The sequence below is a fragment of the Pseudophryne corroboree genome, chromosome 2 (assembly GCF_028390025.1).
Source record: "Pseudophryne corroboree isolate aPseCor3 chromosome 2, aPseCor3.hap2, whole genome shotgun sequence".
Classification (NCBI taxonomy): Eukaryota; Metazoa; Chordata; class Amphibia; order Anura; family Myobatrachidae; genus Pseudophryne; species Pseudophryne corroboree.
In genome coordinates this window covers 462,544,261-462,559,715 of record NC_086445.1, presented here as the reverse complement: position 1 = coordinate 462,559,715, position 15,455 = coordinate 462,544,261, and positions in this window count along the sequence as shown.

Here is a 15,455-nt window from a genome sequence, read left to right as displayed (position 1 = left end):
CTGAACCTGGATCACCTGATCCCTGACTAGAGGGGAGGCCTGAATCACAGCATTGTATATAGCCCAAAGTTCCAGAATGTTGATCGGAAGGAGGGCCTCTTGGGCAGACCACCTTCCATGGAACTGCGCCCCCTTGATGACAGCTCTCCATCCTCTCAGGCTCGCATCCATCGTAGGAGGATCCAATCCTGAATCCCGAAACGTCGACCTTCCAGCAGGTTGGAAGACTGTAACCACCACAGGAGTGAAATTCTGGCCTGGCGTGATAGCTGAATCATCCGGTGCATTTGAAGATGTGAACCGGACCACTTGTTCAGGATGTCCAATTGTAAGGGTCTGGCATGGAACCTTCCAAACTGTATTGCCTGGTACGAGGCCACCATTTTTCCCAACAATTTTATGCAAAGATGAATGGAAACTCGAGCAGGTCGGAGAACCGTTCGAACCATCTCTTGAAGTGTTCTCACCTTGTCCTCTGGGAGGAACACTCTCTGAGCTACAGTATCCAGTATCATACCCAGAAACAAGAGCCTTTGAGACAGTTCCAGTTGAGACTTCCGGAGATTGAGGATCCATCCTTGGCGAGACAGAAGTTGGATAGTACGATCTATATGGAGCAGCAGAAGCTCCATGGAGCTCGCTTTTATCAGGAGATCGTCCAAGTAAGGGACAATGTTGACCCCCTGGACTCTGAGCTGCAACATAATTTCCACCATCACCTTCGTGAACAGCCTGGGAGTTGTAGACAGGCCGAAGGGCAATGCCTGAAACTGGTAGTGATCATTCAGTAGGGCGAACCGCAGATAGGCCTGATGAGGAGGCCAAATTGGGATATGGAGGTAGGCGTCCTTGATATCCAGGGACACAAGGAATTCCTGTTGTTCCAGGCCTGCGATCACCACTCTCAAAGATTCCATCTTGAATTTGAAAACCTTCAGGTAAGGATTCAAGGACTTCAGATTCAAAATGGGTCTCACAGACCCGCCTGGTTTTGTCACTACGAATAGACTGGAGTAGTAACCTTGTCCTTGCCGTAGTAGGGGTACTGGAACAATGACCTGGAACTGGACCAATTTGTCGATGGCCAGTAGTAATGTAACACACACATTTTCCAATGCTTGCAAGCTGGATTTGAAAAATCGTTGGGGAGGAGCACCGTCGAACTCCAGCTTGTAACCCTAAGAGATAAGGTCCCTTACCCAGGCATCCTGGCAGGAACTGTCCCAGATGTGGCTGTAGTGACGTAACTGAGCTCCCACCACCAGATCCCCTCCGGGTGGGTGGGCAGCGTCATGCCAATGTCTTTGTGGAAGCTGAACTGGTGCTCTGTTCCTGAGAGCCAGCAATGGCTGGTTTCATAGGCTTACCTCTGGAGCCTCTATCTGTATTTGAGGCACCAACGGGACCTAGATCAAAATCTGGAGGGCCGAAAGGACTGAGTAGACAGTCCCGGGTAGGAGCCCCTGAATGGAGAAACATGGATTTCCCAGAAGTAGCTTTGGAGATCCATGCATCCAATTCACCTCCGAAGAGCCAATCACCTGTAAAGGGAAGAGATTTTACATTACGTTTGGAGTCAGCGTCTGCAATCCACTGACGCAACCATATGGCTCTGTGTACAGACACAGCCATAGCAGTGGTTCTAGCATTAATATTGCCAATCTCTTTAAGGGAGTCACAGAGGACTCTTGCCTTGTCCTGCATGTGTTTTAGGAAAGTCACAGTAGTAACCATGGTCATATCACCCGAAAGACCCTCTTGAATTTGAGCAGCCCACATATGAATGGCATGTGTCATCCAGCAAGTGTAGATACATTTTAGAGTGGTCTCAATTTTCCTATCCCCCAGGTCCTTTACCGTAAAAGAGCCCGGAGCAGGGAGCACCGCCTTTTTAGAAAGGCGAAAGACTGAGACGTCTACTGCCGGAGATTCATCCCAGAATTTCCTGCCTTCAGGGGCAAAGGGGAAGGTATTTAAAAACCTTCTGGACACCTGATATATTTTATCTGGATTTTTCCAGGCTAATCTAAATAAATCATTAAATTCCTAGGAATCAGGAAAAGTGACTGTCAGTTTGTCTTGTGGGAGAAAAAATGACTGCTGATTAGTAGCGTCCCCCAGGGGGAGCTTTAACACATCCCGTATAGCCAATATGAGGGGTTCTATACCCTGTGTAGGGGTGGAATCCCCACTAATGGGATCCCCAACATCCCCATCCACCTAGACATCATCATCAGAATCTGTTAGGATTGCAGGTAAAGCACGTTTTTGTGCACCTGTAGTAGACCACGGGGGATGGAAAGCATCAGCCTTGGCAGTTAGACTAGCCACAGCTTTTTGCAGTTCTTGTATTTTATTGGCATTATCAGTGAGCTGAGATGACATATCAGACATCATAGTTTTTATAACCCCCAGCCAGGAAGTCTCTGGACTCTCCCCCATGTTGTTATCAGCATTTTGTGATGACTGACTACACTGCTCACATGATATGGAGCCATACAAAATAGGGGAGAATCTGGCATTACATACATTGCATGACTTCTGTTTCACCATAATGAAATACAGAAACAATACACATACAACACAGACTGAACACAATACAAGCCTGCCCTATTGCATGTGAGAGTAGACACAGGAGAGAGAACACCAGCGCACCCAACACTGTACAGCCCCAGTGAGACTGTCAGCGTTTTTTGTAGTAATATATACCAGTGATATTGATGTACAGAGAATGCCCCAGAGGAATGTAAACAGTGCACTATTAGCGGCTCTCCCCATCTACACCCGGTACCAGTGATCCTGTGACCATTTGGAGGAGCTGTATGAGGCTGCTGCTTATGCAGAGCAAGGCGCCAAAATGCAGCCGAGCCCGACCAGTGAATGGTACATATATATAATATTATTATAATTATGTGTATATTTATATCAGTGTATGTTCTGCAAGATAGCTATCCAATCTGAATCATATCATTTAAATTATAGATTATTGCAGTCATTATAGATCTGTGTGAAATCGGATACATTTGTTGCTATATAGTTAAATCAGAAATAAAAGTATTTAAGGAAGTAAGTGTCTGGCCCAGTCATAAAGGATTACACAGAACAAGTTGTGTCTAGTGGGCAATAGTAGTTAGTATTGCTCACATTTATAGAGTTGTGTGATTTGTTTTATTGTGTACGCACATTGGTACACGTGTTACGCAATGTGAGGACAGCGTACAAAAACGTGCACGTGGCGCAAGGCCGCACACGTGGCATAGGGGTACGCACGGTTGCGTAATTACGTTCAGTTAAAAGGTGGGACAGTAGCCATGCTACAATAGCACATAACTATCCGGTTTCAAAAGCAGATTAGTAGAAAAACTTTTGTTTAAACTGTATTGCCTCTGGGGGAAAAGCTGGCGATCAGAACGAGTGAAAATTTTCTGTACAGAAAAACAAAGCGTATTTGAGTGAGTGAAAGTAGGAGTGAACGTATTGAACCCCATGGAATTCGGGATCCCGTCGTTTGGTACACCAAGTGAGTGGAGGCTTGGCGGCGTGAGGCGGCTGACTCACATTAGTATAGATTGGAATACGTAAGTCGTGAGGAGACTTACACAGGAGCTTGGTAGGGAATTGTGAACTTGGTGACCCATATAGTTTTGTTGATACGCTCCGGCTGAGGTTTCGCAGCTTGTGATTCGATTCCAGTGGTCGTAGGACGGATAGGTAGTAAGTACCTATATGCTGTGCGATTGGACCGCATGTTTGTGGGTGCAATACATAGTGCAACTTGATACCCCTTTTACGAGCTTTTGCGTAAAATCGCGGTATCATTAGCGCTGTATAGAGCATATGCAAGCGTGATTTGTGTACAAGCCATAAAGGGAGTTTTCGCTGGTCTCTCTCAGGAAAATCTCCAACGGCAGATATTTACTGGAAAAGGTAAGTCACTCCTAAAAACTTCCAGCAAATATAGGTCAAAGTAGGGGCCCTAAGTTGGGTACATCGCCTTCGCTATCGACAGTGTATGGTAGTACCGGCCAACGTGGGCGGTAGTGGGTGAAAGCGCTCGGAGAACTTTCACCGTCAGCTTATATTGAGTATTTTGGTGTTTGTGGGAAAAGGCCCACAATTATGGGAGCCAGTTGCTCAACTAAGGGACGTATGGTAACCAGGGTTCAGGCAGAAGAGTCGCGGCTCAAGGGGTCTGCGAGGTTTATAATGTGTGAGAAATATGGTCCACACACTGAAGTTTATTGTGACGAATGGGTACGTATGACTGACAATGATAGGATATTATTCCCTAGGGTAGGCAGCTTTGAACCAGAGGTATTACAGAACTTAAGGATAAAAATATGTCTGATTAAATCCAGAAAACAAAGAGTCAGACATACAAATTGTTTAAACCTGTGTCAGCAAGAGGGGTTGGTGAGTTTGATCCTAAGGTATTGCAGGTGGTATGTCTAACCAAAGTCATATAAGACAAGAACGGAAATATAAGAACTGTTTGAACTTGTAGCAACAATAAACAAGTAGGAAGAAAAAGAGAAAGCAACTACACCGCCATATGTAGATGTGGAAGCAGTTATGGCCAGCATACAAACTATAGAAAATAATAAAAATATTAAAAATATGACTGCAACCTATATATGTACTAATGAATGTTGAAGTTTTATTTAGGGGGAGAAGGCGACCTGATTGGTTTCAGCCATTTCTCATGCACTCAGAGGAGTATCCAACCGGTAAAAGAAGAGCAGTAGCCTGCGGGGAAAGTGGCTGAGACCAGTGGAACTGGTAAGTATGGTATCATTCGTGTACATATATAGTAAAACCCAAAAATAAAACAAAAATCAATAAATTAACGTCAGAAATGGAGAAAAACCGGGTGTGGCCTGGCAGGCAAGCAGGGAAGTCGTGCCTGAGGAGAGCTCCTGCATATCACTCTATAAATATAATTTATCTGGCCCTGTCCCAGCCTATATTTGCTTCTCCCTGCTCCCTGTATCCTGCCCTTACCTCCCCTGTTACTGGTGTGCAGAGTCCCGGAGCCGGAGGGGGCCTCCTGCCTCCTTGCGGGTTGGGGCCTATACACCCTCCAGAAGCTGGGGGCTCAATTCCCATTGCGCCCCGTACCTGACGATCCCTGCCGTGGAGACTGAAGCGGCGCCTGTCTAACCCGGCGCCCGACCTCCTATTGTCCACGGCTCCCTCCACCCCTGGGCTGACCCGTCTCTCCCTCCTGTCTGTGCCTTGTGGAGCGGACGAGCGGGCTCCATACCTAGTGTCCGCCTCGGGGCCTGCTGAGCCGGGAGCTGTGATGGCGGCAGCTGCTGCGTGGCCTGGGTCCGGACCAGAAGTCACTGCGGCCGAGCGGAGTGAGCCCCCCTGCAACATTAGACCGGCGCCTCCTATCTATCGGCTCCGGGCGCCTGGGGAGCCCGGTCAGAGGCGCTCACAGGGTGCTGGGCTCTGGATTCTTCGCCCTCCCTTAACTTCGGCGGCCATTTTGATTGAGGGAAAACCAGAGCTCCTGCTTCCCCAGGCAGCTGGGGGTAATTGGGGGGTTCCCTGGCTACTGGCTGGTCCGTGGCTGGGGCCCTCCACATGCTGGGCACTGCACCCTGTCACCTAGGGTCCTGGGGGAAAACAGTGATGTGGGGACAAAAAAAGGGAACTTCCACCCCCCATAGCATATATCCCTATCCCCATCCTAGCTGGATTCCTCCTATACCTTCCCTATTGCTGGGGTACTGTACTCACTGCACCACAGTGTGGGATTTTAGAGGGGGCTCCCCCTGTGCCCCACATGCTGGGAGTATTTCTGCCTCTATTATACGCCTTCAGAACCCCGGATGTGTCACACCGTCTATGATAACTGACACTGGAGCTCCACCTGCTGGCGGCTTTTCTCGCTGGGCTTACTTTGCCTGAATGAAGCTCGCTTCCCTTAACATGTGATCCTTTGGTACATGCCCTGAGTCTTGGGGCCTCCTTTTACCGATATCTATGTTTAAATAATTTCGGGACTGTCCCCCTACTACCGAGATTTACCTAGCTACGTGTTGCAGTGACTTTTCTTCTCTCGGGTGTTCTGTCCCTGGGTTCCACCATGCCTAAAAATAGCAAAAAACAACGTGGAGCGGACCTGACCCAAAGCATTTAAAAATTTGCCTACTCCCATGCTACCTCTCCAGGACCAGAAACCCCCTCGCACCCTGATGTCTCTGACTCTGAGGACTCAGACCACTTCCCGCTGACCCAGAAAGATCTACAGCTGCTCTTCCGTGAGATACGGGAGACGAGGAAATCCATCCAAGCGGTACAGGCGGAGGTGCACACGGCAATAGCCTCACTCAAAACAGATGTTGCCGAACTTGGGGACACAACGGACCACCTGGAGACTAGAGTGGATGAAGTGATCACTACCCAACAGGGCATGAGCGATGACATTCATGGTCTAAAGCAGGAGATCCAGCACATCCTGGAACATCAAGAAGACCAAGATAACAGGGCGCAACGTAATAATCTGCGCATTAGAAGCGTCCCCGAGGACGTTGATGTGACGTCCCTGCAAGATTATCTCAAAAAACTGTTTGTGCATTTATCGCCATCGACTCTAGAGGACCAGCTCTTGTTGGATAGGGCCCATAGGGCTCTACGCCCTCGATCACAAGACTCTGCTCTGCCTAGGGATGTCATCCTGAGATGCCACTACTACACGACTAAGGAGGCCATCCTTAGAGAAACTAGGAAGATTTCCAACTTACTATTCCTGGGCCACTCGCTCCAAATCTTCCAAGACATTGCTCCCGCTACTCTGACTAAGAGAAAAGATTTCAGGCCTATCACCTCTGTGCTTCGGGACAATGGCATTCGCTACAGATGGGGTTTCCCCTTTCGCATGTTGGTGTGGCATCACAACCGCCTCCACTCGGCTAGGGACCTGGCCGAAGCGCAAGGACTTTTGCACTCCTTGGGCCTCTCCCCTCCATTGGCCTCATCTGTTTCCCCGCAGCGGGCACATGTGGCCTCACCTATGGAGTCGACTGCCACCTCTCGACGATCCTTGAACCGGGACTGGACGAAAGTGCCCTCGGCGCGGAAATCTGCTTCCGCTGGCCCTGCCACCTGATGTCGTACATGTCCTAATGCCATTTCATTCTGTGGTTTTGTATTTTTGTTTATGCATATGTTGTGAGGGGCTAATTTCTTTAATTTCTTTACTTCGTTTCTTTATTTTCTAGCCTTAACTTTTAGATCCGCCCTGCTCCACACATTCGGTGTGCGTGCAAGAGCAAAAGCCCTTTTCCCTTGTATTAGATCATTTTAGGTATTTATCATGTCTCGTCCCCCACTGCGGGGGTGGTATCCCCCCCTGTATGGGAACTGACGCCCCTTGCTTGGATGTAGATTAGCTCTGTTACCTACCCCAGACTTGACTTTTTTTTTTTTTTTTTTTTTTAGCTCTGGATAGTCTCATTTTCGTTATTAGTTGCCCTACTCGGTAGTAGGTTCTGGGACGCTAAGTCCCATTTTTTTTTCCCTTTTACCACTGGTCCCTAGACTCGGGACACATGTTGTTGAGTGTCCGCTGTGCCTGATGCGCCTGGCCTGGCTGGGCTGCGTCCCCCCTACTGGGTCTTATACCCGAGTCCGGTTGTTGTCACTTAGTGACTCTTCTCTGTCATTTCTTGACCGGCATGTTAGACCAGATCTCGTTTCTTCTGGTCCCCAACGTTCCCCTCTTCCCTACCTTCCCCGAACTCTATCTGTCTTGTTCTCTTTTCTCTTTTCTTTCACTAAGCCGTTCATTGATGTATGCCGATTGCCATGCCTGTTTCTAATGTTTCTAATGTTTTCTGTTTGGTCTATTGCAGTGATGCAGTGTCCGGAGGGAGGAGACGCGGCGTTCCAGAGAGTTGATTGTCATGGCCCTTAGGATATTTTCCCACAATGTTAAAGGTTTGAACAGCCCCACCAAATGCACCAAGCTCTTTTTTCACTTAAACGGGCCAGAGGTGATTTGGTCTTCTTGCAGGAAACCTACTTTAAAAAGCCCCTCCACCCTGACTTAAAATCTAAATTCTTTCCACATACATTCCATGCTTGTGATACGACACACAAAAAAAGGGGGGTTTCCATCCTGTTCGCTGCTCACCTCACGTTTGAGTTATTGGACAGTCATGCAGATAAATCTGGTAGATGGCTAATCCTTGTTGGGAAACTTAACAACACCCTGTGTACCCTTGTTAATGTCTATGCTCCGAACCAAAATCAGGCTGCCTTTTTTAGGGGTTTGAATTCACGCATAACTAGGCTCCGCCAAGGGGAGATCATAGTGGCCGGTGATTTTAATGAGGTTCTGGATGCCTCGTTAGACAGATCCTCCCCTCTCTCCTCTCTTTATTCTACCCCCAAACGCCCATCCCCGGGATCTCTCGCACTGTTAGATCTTTTGAAGCTTCAATTATTATTCGATTCCTTTAGACTCACTGACCCACTTACTAGGGACTACACATTCTACTCCCCTGTACATAAATCCTACTCTAGGATCGATATGATCCTACTCAGCCGGGACCTTTCATCTAAACTGAAGTCTACACGTATACTTCCTATGGTATGGTCTGACCATTGTCCGATCACTGCTGAGATCCAATGGCGATTGAATGACTCCCTATTACATAATCCGGAACTTACTAATTTGATTAAAAAGGTCACATTACTGATTATTTCTTACTTAACGACCTTCCAGAGACCTCACCTATCATATTGTGGGAAGCACATAAAGCTGTTCTCCGTGGTCATTTGATAAGTCAATCTGCTAGGTACAAAAAGTCACAGGAATTGAATTTCCTCTCCCTGTCCACTAGACTGCAGGCGCTTGAAAGACAACATAAGCTATCCCCTACCCCTGCTAATTTAGAGATTTTGCTGAGGGCGCGGTCTGAGTTGTCTCTTTTCTTGTCAGAGCGCACAGCTAGGACCCTCCAGAGGCTTAACCAGTCCTTCTATGAGAAAGGAGATAAGGCGGATAGGATGCTGGCATCCCGTCTACGAGCACAACGCACTCGGAATAATATCTTGGCGGTGCATACTACGTCTGGCGAGATCACGTATGCCCCGGATGCCATAAACAAGGCATTTCAGGAGTTTTATGCTCAGCTCTATAATTTAAATCGTGTCAACCCAAGTTCTGGCCCCCCAGATGTCTTAATCTCGGAATTCTTACGTAAGGCTAAACTCCCCAAACTGTCTGACTGTGCTTCTTCGGAATTGAATAAAGATATAACAGATGAGGAAATTGCTGCCATCCTGAAGTCCTTTAAATCTTCCAAAGCTCCGGGGCCCGATGGCTTCTCGGCATCATATTATAAGAAATTTGCCCCCATTTTAATCCCACACCTTAGAGTATTGTTCAATGCTGTACTGCATGGCACCCCATTCCCGAGCACCATGCTGGAGGCCAGAATAATAGTTATCCACAAAGAGAGTAGGGACCCTCGAGACTGCGCTAGCTATCGGCCAATATCCCTATTGAATCTGGACATTAAGCTCTATGCCAAAATTTTAGCTACCCGTCTCAATGGTGTGCTCCCCGGTCTGATTCATTATGACCAGGTCGGTTTTATTCCTGGCCGTCAGGCCAGGGATAACACTAGAAGAGCTATAGACCTTATACAACGACTGAACTGCAGACACACCCCGTCTATTGTCCTTTCACTCGACGCTGAAAAGGCGTTCGACCGCATATCGTGGCCCTTCTTGTTTCAGACCCTACAGGCGTTTGGGATATCGGCTGAATTTTTGACGGGGGTCTCTGCTCTCTACTCCTCCCCTATAGCTGAGGTCCTTACTAACGGAGTGCTGTCCGCTCCCTTCCATTATCCAATGGTACGAGGCCGGGTTGCCCTCTCTCCCCTCTGGTATTTGCCATGGTCATAGAACCCCTGGCTGCTGTGATAAGGAACTCTGGTAGAATCCGGGGGGTGAGGGTGGGCTCACAGGAGTTTAAGATCTCACTTTTTGCAGATGATGTACTGTTATCCCTCACTCAGCTACGGTCTTCGCTCCCCGCCTTCTATCAGGTTATAGAGGACTACGGTTCCCTATCAGGATATAAAATTAACTTTGTTAAATCTGAAGCCATGTTATTACATGTTTCAGGAGACCTTAAACGTGATCTACAGGCCTCCTATGACCTTCGCTGGCAAACCAATAAGATCAAGTACTTAGGGGTCTATATCACATCTCACTATAGCTCCCTATATTCTGAAAACTTCCCACGCATGTTTGCTAAGATTAAATCTTACCTGGCGAGATGGAGGTCCCATATCATATCCTGGCTGGGTAGGATAATTGCCCTCAAAATGACAGTCATGATGCAACTCCTCTACCTCTTTCAAACTTTACCTGTCAAGGTCCCGGAGAGGGTTCTTAGGGATGCCCAGACCTCATTTGTCAAGTTTGTATGGAACGATAAACCTCCAAGAATAGCTTTTGCAGTTCTTCGACTCCCTCGTTCCGCAGGTGGCCGGGGATTCCCGGATGTCAGGTTTTATTACCTGGCTAGCCACCTGAGCCAAATAGTGGCTTCCTTTGTACCCCGTGGCTCTATTGCCTGGGTGGATATGGCGGCTCTCTCCTTGGGGATCCGTACATTGGCTTCGCTTTGGGGTCTGGGCAAACCGTACCAGCTCACTCTGACGGACTCTTCTCCTTCCCTCAAATTCCATCTCTCTATCTGGCATAACTCCCTCAAGAAATATAAACTGTCCTCCCCCTGCTCCCCTCTCACCCCCCTCTGGGATAACCCTGCTTTTCCCGCTGGGGTTTCAACTAGTGATGTGCACTGGACATTTTTCGGGTTTTGTGTTTTGGTTTTGGATTCGGTTCCGCGTTTTGGCAAAACCTCCCTGAAAATTTTTTGTCGGATTCGGGTGTGTTTTGGATTCGTTTTTTTTTTTTACAAAAAACCCTCAAAAACAGCTTAAATCAATAACCTCAATAACCATAATTTCCACTCATTTTCAGTCTATTCTGAACACCTCACACCTCACAATATTATTTTTAGTCCTAAAATTTGCACTGAGGTCGCTGGATGGCTAAGCTAAGCGACCCAAGTGGCCGACACAAACACCTGGCCCATCTAGGAGTGGCACTGCAGTGTCAGACAGGATGGCACTTCAAAAAAATTGTCCCCAAACAGCACATGATGCAAAGAAAAAAAGAGGCGCACCAAGGTCGCTGGATGGCTAAGCTAAGCGACCCAAGTGGCCGACACAAACACCTGGCCCATCTAGGAGTGGAACTGCAGTGTCAGGCAGGATGGCACTTCAAAAAAATTGTCCCCAAACAGCACATGATACAAAGAAAAAAAGAGGCGCACCAAGGTCGCTGTGTGACTAAGCTAAGCGACACAAGTGGCCGACACAAACACCTGGCCCATCTAGGAGTGGCACTGCAGTGTCAGACAGGATGGCACTTCAAAAAAATTGTCCCCAAACAGCACATGATGCAAAGAAAAATGAAAGAAAAAAGGTGCAAGATGGAATTGTCCTTGGGCCCTCCCACCCACCCTTATGTTGTATAAACAGGACATGCACACTTTATCGAACCCATCATTTCAGCGACAGGGTCTGCCACACGACTGTGACTGAAATGACTGGTTGGTTTGGGCCCCCACCAAAAAAAGAAGCAATCAATCTCTCCTTGCACAAACTGGCTCTACAGAGGCAAGATGTCCACCTCATCATCATCCTCCAATTCCTCACCCCTTTCACTGTGTACATCCCCCTCCTCACAGATTATTAATTCGTCCCCACTGGAATCCACCATCTCAGGTCCCTGTATACTTTCTGGAGGCAATTGCTGCTGGTGAATGTCTCCACGGAGGAATTGATTATAATTCATTTTGATGAACATCATCTTCTCCACATTTTCTGGAAGTAATCTCGTACGCCGATTGCTGACAAGGTGAGCGGCTGCACTAAACACTCTTTCGGAGTACACACTGGAGGGAGGGCAACTTAGGTAGAATAAAGCCAGTTTGTGCAAGGGCCTCCAAATTGCCTCTTTTTCCTGCCAGTATACGTACGGACTGTCTGACGTGCCTACTTAGATGCGGTCACTCATATAATCCTCCACCATTCTTTCAATGGTGAGAGAATCATATGCAGTGACAGAAGACGACATGTCAGTAATCGTTGGCAGGTCCTTCAGTCCGGACCAGATGTCAGCACTCGCTCCAGACTGCCCTGCATCACCGCCAGCGGGTGGGCTCGGAATTCTTAGCCTTTTCCTCGCACCCCCAGTTGCGGGAGAATGTGAAGGAGGAGATGTTGACGGGTCATGTTCCGCTTGACTTGACAATTTTCTCACCAGCAGGTCTTTGAACCTCTGCAGACTTGTGTCTGCCGGAAAGAGAGATACAACGTAGGTTTTAAATCTAGGATCGAGCACGGTGGCAAAAATGTAGTGCTCTGATTTCAACAGATTGACCACCCGTGAATCATGGTTAAGCGAATTAAGGGCTCCATCCACAAGTCCCACATGCCTAACGGAATCGCTCTGTTTTAGTTCCTCCTTCAATGTCTCCAGCTTCTTCTGCAAAAGCCTGATGAGGGGAATGACCTGACTCAGGCTGGCAGTGTCTGAACTAACTTCACGTGTGGCAAGTTCAAAGGGTTGCAGAACCTTGCACAACGTTGAAATCATTCTCCACTGCGCTTGAGTCAGGTGCATTCCCCCTCCTTTGCCTATATCGTGGGCAGATGTATAGGCTTGAATGGACCTTTGCTGCTCCTCCATCCTCTGAAGCATATAGAGGGTTGAATTCCACCTCGTTACCACCTCTTGCTTCAGATGATGGCAGGGCAGGTTCAGGAATGTTTGGTGGTGCTCCAGTCTTTGGCACGCGGTGGCTGAATGCCAAAAGTGGCCCGCAATTCTTCAGGCCACCAACAGCATCTCTTGCACGCCCCTGACGTTTTTTAAATAATTCTGCACCACCAAATTCAATGTATGTGCAAAATATGGGACGTGCTGGAATTTGCCCAGATGTAATGCACGCACAATATTGCTGGCGTTGTTCGATGTCACAAATCCCCAGGAGAGTCCAATTGGGGTAAGCCATTCTGCGATGATCTTCCTCAGTTTCCGTAAGAGGTTGTCAGCTGTGTGCCTCTTCTGGAAAGCGGTGATACAAAGCGTAGCCTGCCTAGGAACGAGTTGGCGTTTGCGAGATGCTGCTACTGGTGCCGCCGCTGCTGTTCTTGCTGCGGGAGGCAAGACATCTACCCAGTGGGCTGTCACAGTCATATAGTCCTGAGTCTGCCCTGCTCCACTTGTCCACATGTCCGTGGTTAAGTGGACATTGGGTACAACTGCATTTTTTAGGACACTGGTGACTCTTTTTCTGAGGTCTGTGTACATTTTCGGTATCGCCTGCCTAGAGAAATGGAACCTAGATGGTATTTGGTACCGGGGACACAGTACCTCAATCAAGTCTCTAGTTGCCTCTGAATTAACGGTGGATACCGGAACCACGTTTCTCACCGCCCAGGCTGCCAAGGCCTGAGTTATCTGCTTTGCAGCTGGATGACTGCTGTGATATTTCATCTTCCTCGCAAAGGACTGTTGGACAGTCAATTGCTTACTGGAAGTAGTACAAGTGGTCTTCCGACTTCCCCTCTGGGATGACGATCGACTACCAGCAGCAACAACAGCAGCGCCAGCAGCAGTAGGCGTTACACTCAAGGATGCATCGGAGGAATCCCAGGCAGGAGAGGACTCGTCAGAATTGACAGTGACATGACCTGCAGGACTATTGGCTTTCCTGGGTAAGGAGGAAATTGACACTGAGGGAGTTGGTGGTGTGGTTTGCAGGAGCTTGGTTACAAGAGGAAGGGATTTAGTTGTCAGTGGACTCCTTCCACTGTCACCCAAAGTTTTTGAACTTGTCACTGACTTCTGATGAATGCGGTCCAGGTGACGTATAAGGGAGGATGTTCCTAGGTGGTTAACTCCTACTTATTACAGCTTGACAAAGGCAACACACGGCTTGACACCTGTTGTCCGCATTTGTGTTGAAATAATTCCACACCGAAGAGCTGATTTTTTTTTGTATTTTGACCAGGCATGTCAATGACCATATTCGTCCCATGGACAACAGGTGTCTCCCCGGGTGCCTGACTTAAACAAACCACCTCACCATCAGAATCCTCCTTGTCAATTTCCTCCCCAGCGCCAGCAACACCCATATCCTCATCCTGATGTACTTCAACAGTGACATCTTCAATTTGACTATCAGGAACTGGACTGCGGGTGCTCCTTGCAGCACTTGCAGGGGGCGTGCAAATGGTGGAAGGCGCAAGCTCTTCCCGTCCAGTGTTGGGAAGGTCAGGCATCGCAACCGACACAATTGGACTCTCCTTGGGGATTTGTGATTTAGAAGAACGCACAGTTCTTTGCTGTGCTTTTGCCAGCTTAAGTCTTTTCATTTTTCTAGCGAGAGGATGAGTGCTTCCATCCTCATGTGAATCTGAACCACTAGCCATGAACATACGCCAGGGCCTCAGCCGTTCCTTGCCACTCCGTGTCGTAAATGGCATATTGGCAAGTTTACGCTTCTCATCAGACGCTTTCAATTTTGATTTTTGGGTCATTTTACTGAACTTTTGTTTTTTGGATTTTACATGCTCTCTACTATGACATTGGGCATCGGCCTTGGCAGACGACGTTGATGGCATTTCATCGTCTCGGCCATGACTAGTGGCAGCAGCTTCAGCACGAGGTGAAAGTGGATCTTGATCTTTCCCTATTTTAACCTCCACATTTTTGTTCTCCATTTTTTAATGTGTGGAATTATATGCCAGTATCAATAGCAATGGCCTACTACTATATATACTGCGCACAACTGAAATGCACCACAGGTATGGATGGATAGTATACTTAACGACACAGAGGTAGGTACAGCAGTGGCCTACTGTACCGTACTGCTATATATTATATACTGGTGGTCAGCAAACTGTGCAAAACTGAAATGCACCACAGATATGGATGGATAGTATACTTGACGACACAGAGGTAGGTACAGCAGTGGCCTACTGTACCGTACTGCTATATATTATATACTGGTGGTCAGCAAACTGCAAAAATGAAATGCACCACAGGTATGGATGGATAGTATACTTGACGACACAGAGGTAGGTACAGCAGTGGCCTACTGTACCGTAATGCTATATATTATATACTGGTGGTCAGCAAACTGTGCAAAAATGAAATGCACCACAGGTATGGATGGATAGTACACTTGACGACACAGAGGTAGGTACAGCAGTGGCCTACTGTACCGTAATGCTATATATTATATACTGGTGGTCAGCAAACTGTGCAAAAATGAAATGCACCACAGGTATGGATGGATAGTATACTTGACGACACAGAGGTAGGTACAGCAGTGGCCTACTGTA